The 6,417-nt window shown below is 38.2% G+C and overlaps 1 long non-coding RNA gene across 1 annotated transcript; it reads left to right on the forward strand.

Annotated features, from left to right (window-relative positions):
• Positions 1 to 2,769: 2,769 nt before the first annotated feature.
• Positions 2,770 to 3,771, forward strand: LOC138672221 (uncharacterized). Its single transcript, XR_011319649.1, has 3 exons — positions 2,770 to 2,926; positions 3,322 to 3,498; positions 3,693 to 3,771. It is a non-coding gene; the product is annotated as an uncharacterized lncRNA (long non-coding RNA).
• Positions 3,772 to 6,417: the final 2,646 nt, after the last annotated feature.

Below are 6,417 nucleotides of genomic sequence, written 5' to 3' on the forward strand. Positions count from 1 at the left end.
TGAAAGCACGCAGCTCCTTGGTAATGTCTGGTGTTGGACATGCATTTAACAGTCTTTCATATGTATCGCAGAAAGATTTTAGTTCCATCTGTGCGAGTTTGCTTTGAGCGTACTGCGCAGACATGTCAGTAAACATTTTGACATGGTCAGCATCCCACGAAGGACGACCTGTGTAAGGTGTATGTACAGCAACTTTTTGCTTTCTACCTACACGGCGCCGGGATACGGCGTGTTTCTTTAGAGGTAATACAGGGGCAAAAACGCTAGAAGAGCCTGCAAGAGCAGTATCTGCAGATTGCACAGTCTGGCACACAGGTATATTGAGGGGCTCTATGTGTGACCACATACCCTCGGAGAGCTGTTCAATTTCTCTGTTTTCAGGAGTAACTTGTGGTATGGCGTCTGTGCTATTGGCGGGCCGAGTTATGCGGGGCCTAGCGTTCTGCGCTGCACGTTTCTCTCTTGAAACGTTCGTATATTTCTGATGTGAAATCTTGGGGCTTGGATTCACGGGTTGTTTTGGTGCCGCGTAGCATTCATCACGATCCACAACACAGATGGGCGAAAGAGATGTTGTTCGCACCGCCGTATTAGCTCTTTGTGGTTGATTCTCTTCAGCGCCGTAATTACGCCGGTGCAAAACTCGTTGCTGAAGAGGCGACGTATCTAAAAGAAAAGATACAAGTGGCGGTTAGCCGCGAAACGGCGCAAAATTGGAAAAGCTAAACGGCGACGCATAGCTATGATCATGCGTAATATTTGAAAAGTTAATGGGGACAGGTACCCATGAAATCATTGTAACAATATTTACATAAACCTGTATAGAGCAGTCCAGATATATACTTACAAGTATGAAGCGGGAATTGTCCCACAAAAGCTCCTGGTTTAACGGGCGGCGTGATGCTCAAACTCGCAGAGGCGGGAATATTCTCTTTTTCAAGCTGTATTTTCCGGGCAACTAGATTAGCTGGTGTAAGTAAAAATATAACGATTAGCGAACACAGAATTGATTTTCTACACAAAACTGCAGCGTTGAGACGGATATATATATATATATATATATATATATATTCAAAAATGAATTTTCTGACAGTTAGCTAGCAGCTGTAAGTAAATATGAGTATTACACAAAAGTGAGAATCGACTGTATTTCAAGTGAACAGATACCTTTTCTATTCTTGAAACACCGGCGTAACGAGCTGCCGCGTCTTTTAGGCGCATCGGGTTTCGCTGAAGTTGCAGGGTTCTTGACATCTATGATCTCCACGTCTGAACCCAGCGTATCGCGTGGTTCGGGAACACACCAGTTTTCAGGCATATCGTCAGATGTCTCCGTGTCAGTATCTGTATGAGAAATTGCGCGTAGTTCGTGTTTACATACAAAGGATTAAAGCAACTGATATAGTATAATATAGTTTTACGGTATAAACATATTTGCGGTGTAAATTAATATAGCAAGACTTATGCCGCTATATATTAATAATTCAGTATTATATTGGTGGCTACCGCTATTATTTGTTTTATTAATTTAATCATATATTTATTATGACATAATTTGTGTAATACAATAGTTAATAGATGCTATAGTTTTATGCCATAAACAGTATATATTAACATAGATAATATATATATATATATATATATATATATATATATATTTAGCTTTCTTACATGTGATACATGAAAGATAAATATCTTTGTACCGTGTTACAATGACATTTTTCCCTATCTAAAAGCAAAAAGGTGCTCCTAATTACCCATGATGAGGTGAAGAGCAGGCCCATTATCGGCTAGCGGCTCCACGGCTTCAATGCGCTCATAATTCTGCGTTATGAAATTATTGCGCCAATCGGGCGACATACACGGCTCTTAAATAAGAAAGAATGCATGAATATATAATTAATATAATTTACTTATAATATAATGACACAATCAGAATGAGTCAATACTCTGTACATTATACGCGTATAATACTGAGTTAATACATGCATTAATTGCATGTATGACTGTGTTCTGGGTGTTAACAGAAGGCGTGTGATGTGGCGTAACTGGGTGTGTTTCTGGGTGTTAACAGCTGAGTTGCTTTCTGACACTCAGGATAAATACAGCTGACTGTCCCACTACAGTACAACAGACATCCACCAGAAGCCAGACTAGGCTAAAAGAAGGACTATTCTAAATGTAAGTATATAAGACACTTGTCTTATTATTCGCAAATGCTTAATTATATTTAACTATGCATCTCTAAACCATAATTAAGGATGTTATTTGTTTAATAAGTTAGTGTTATACTGGAAGCTAACTGCATATTTAGTAGCGATGTATAATATAGTTTTTACTGTATAAGCCATATTTGTGGGACATAATTAATATAGAAAGGCTTATGGCTGGGCCATAACCACCATTGTTATCTGACATGTGCTAGCAATTAGTCACGGGTGCCGTATAATGCGGTTTTCCTGTAGGTGTGTTCACGGTGGGTGGTAATTTCTCTCTGAACAGTTGCGCTACTCTCTGAAAAGTAAGTGTTTACTGTTTTATTTGCGGTCTAATATTATCAATGCCTGTAACGCATATTTTTGTAACGTAGTTTTAAACTGTATTTATTGGCGGAGCAGTTATAGATAAAACTTATCCCCTATTTATTTAAGATGGAAGCCCAATACCCTCGCGAGCAATGCAGCCCCCTTCTTGCAAGCACACAATTAGGTATTATGCGCGTATAATGTACAGAGTATTGACTCATTCTGATTGTGTCATTATATTATAAGTAAATTATATTAATTATATATTCATGCATTCTTTCTTATTTAAGAGCCGTGTATGTCGCCCGATTGGCGCAATAATTTCATAACGCAGAATTATGAGCGCATTGAAGCCGTGGAGCCGCTAGCCGATAATGGGCCTGCTCTTCACCTCATCATGGGTAATTAGGAGCACCTTTTTGCTTTTAGATAGGGAAAAATGTCATTGTAACACGGTACAAAGATATTTATCTTTCATGTATCACATGTAAGAAAGCTAAATATATATATATATATATTATCTATGTTAATATATACTGTTTATGGCATAAAACTATAGCATCTATTAACTATTGTATTACACAAATTATGTCATAATAAATATATGATTAAATTAATAAAACAAATAATAGCGGTAGCCACCAATATAATACTGAATTATTAATATATAGCGGCATAAGTCTTGCTATATTAATTTACACCGCAAATATGTTTATACCGTAAAACTATATTATACTATATCAGTTGCTTTAATCCTTTGTATGTAAACACGAACTACGCGCAATTTCTCATACAGATACTGACACGGAGACATCTGACGATATGCCTGAAAACTGGTGTGTTCCCGAACCACGCGATACGCTGGGTTCAGACGTGGAGATCATAGATGTCAAGAACCCTGCAACTTCAGCGAAACCCGATGCGCCTAAAAGACGCGGCAGCTCGTTACGCCGGTGTTTCAAGAATAGAAAAGGTATCTGTTCACTTGAAATACAGTCGATTCTCACTTTTGTGTAATACTCATATTTACTTACAGCTGCTAGCTAACTGTCAGAAAATTCATTTTTGAATATATATATATATATATATATATCCGTCTCAACGCTGCAGTTTTGTGTAGAAAATAAATTCTGTGTTCGCTAATCGTTATATTTTTACTTACACCAGCTAATCTAGTTGCCCGGAAAATACAGCTTGAAAAAGAGAATATTCCCGCCTCTGCGAGTTTGAGCATCGCGCCGCCCGTTAATCCAGGAGCTGTTGTGGGACAATTCCCGCTTCATACTTGTAAGTATATATCTGGACTGCTCTATACAGGTTTATGTAAATATTGTTACAATGATTTCATGGGTACCTGTCCCCATTAACTTTTCAAATATTACGCATGATCATAGCTATGCGTCGCCGTTTAGCTTTTCCAATTTTGCGCCATTTCGCGGCTAACCGCCACTTGTATCTTTTCTTTTAGATACGTCGCCTCTTCAGCAACGAGTTTTGCACCGGCGTAATTACGGCGCTGAAGAGAATCAACCACAAAGAGCTAATACGGCGGTGCGAACAACATCTCTTTCGCCCATCTGTGTTGTGGATCGTGATGAATGCTACGCGGCACCAAAACAACCCGTGAATCCAAGCCCCAAGATTTCACATCAGAAATATACGAACGTTTCAAGAGAGAAACGTGCAGCGCAGAACGCTAGGCCCCGCATAACTCGGCCCGCCAATAGCACAGACGCCATACCACAAGTTACTCCTGAAAACAGAGAAATTGAACAGCTCTCCGAGGGTATGTGGTCACACATAGAGCCCCTCAATATACCTGTGTGCCAGACTGTGCAATCTGCAGATACTGCTCTTGCAGGCTCTTCTAGCGTTTTTGCCCCTGTATTACCTCTAAAGAAACGCGCCGTATCCCGGCGCCGTGTAGGTAGAAAGCAAAAAGTTGCTGTACATACACCTTACACAGGTCGTCCTTCGTGGGATGCTGACCATGTCAAAATGTTTACTGACATGTCTGCGCAGTACGCTCAAAGCAAACTCGCACAGATGGAACTAAAATCTTTCTGCGATACATATGAAAGACTGTTAAATGCATGTCCAACACCAGACATTACCGAGGAGCTGCGTGCTTTCAAACTAAATCACCCCTGATAAATCTAACTAAAGTCTTTTAAATCACATACAATGATTGTCATTTTTCATAATATGTGCGTGTTGTGTGTTGTGTGTATTTGTGTGTGTGTGTGTGTGAGTTCTGTATGTGTTGCGTGTTCTTTACAGAACCATAAACTTATAATAGCAAAATGTTGATGCCGACAGCCGCACACAGATGTATTTTTGCATTATTTCACAGTGCCTGATGAGTACCGGATGCATGGTTGTCTGAGAAGCGCCCGTGGGTGCAGAAGTGTTTGTGGCCCGCATATTAATAAAGTACAAAAAATCCCTGACCTATGTGGTCAGCATATTAATAAAGTGCAAAAACATGATAACATAAGTCCTAAATGACTAATAACCGCATATTAATAAAGTGCAAAAACATGATAACATAAGTCCTAAATGACTAATAATTGCATATTAATCATAAATAAGTCCTAAATGTCTATTTCTTGTGTGTGTTGTATGTGTTGTGTGTGTGGGTTCTGTGTGTTTGTTGTGTGTGGGTTCTGTGTTGTGTGTGTGTGTGTGTGTGTTCGTGCCTGTCTGCCCGCGATTTTACACAAAAACATTAAAAGTCTGTATATGTTAGATGTCTTTGAATAAAAAGGAGTCAAATTATAGACAGCACAAGCCCCTGTAAAATTAATATGTGCTAAAATAATGTAGAATTAAAGAAAGCTGGAATAATATATGGGAATGTGTCACACCCTTTTGAGATATCAAAAATACTATATGTGTACAGCATATTAATAAAGTGGAAAAATCACTGACCTATGTGGACCGCATTTTAATAAAGTGCAAAAACATGATAACATAAGTCCTAAATGACTAATAACCGCATATTAATAAAGTGCAAAAAATCCCTGACCTATGAAGTGCAAAAATCACTGACCTATGTGGCCCGCATATTAATAAAGTGCAAAAAATCATGTGTATTTGTTGTGTGTGTGTTGTTTGTGTGTGTGTCGCATGTGTTGTATGTGTTCTGTATGTTGTGTGTGTGTATGTTTGTCATGTGTGTTGTATGTGTTGTGTGTGTGTTTTGTATGTTATGTGTGTTTGTTGTGTGTGAGTTCTGTGTTGTGTGTGTGTGTTCGTGCCTGACCTATGTGGTCAGCATATTAATAAAGTGCAAAAACATGATAACATAAGTCCTAAATGACTAATAATCGCATATTAACCATAAATAAGTCCTAAATGTCTATTTCTTGTGTGTGTTGTATGTGTTGTGTGTGTGGGTTCTGTGTGTTTGTTGTGTGTGGGTTCTGTGTTGTGTGTGTGTGTGTGTGTGTTCGTGCCTGTCTGCCCGCGATTTTACACAAAAACATTAAAAGTCTGTATATGTTAGATGTCTTTGAATAAAAAGGAGTCAAATTATAGACAGCACAGGCCCCTGTAAAATTAATATGTGCTAAAATAATGTAGAATTAAAGAAAGCTGGAATAATATATGTGAATGTGCCACACCCTTTTGAGATATCAAAAATACTATATGTGTACAGCATATTAATAAAGTGCAAAAATCACTGACCTATGTGGCCCGCATATTAATAAAGTGCAAAAATCCCTGACCTATGTGGTCAGCATATTAATAAAGTGCAAAAACATGATAACATAAGTCCTAAATGACTAATAACCGCATATTAATAAAGTGCAAAAAATCCCTGACCTATGACAAAAAGCTAATATAATATAAACCAAAGATATAAAAAGAATGCTGAATTTTTACTAAA

Source organism: Ranitomeya imitator, chromosome 3, assembly GCF_032444005.1.
Source record: "Ranitomeya imitator isolate aRanImi1 chromosome 3, aRanImi1.pri, whole genome shotgun sequence".
In the NCBI taxonomy this organism is placed as follows: Eukaryota; Metazoa; Chordata; class Amphibia; order Anura; family Dendrobatidae; genus Ranitomeya; species Ranitomeya imitator.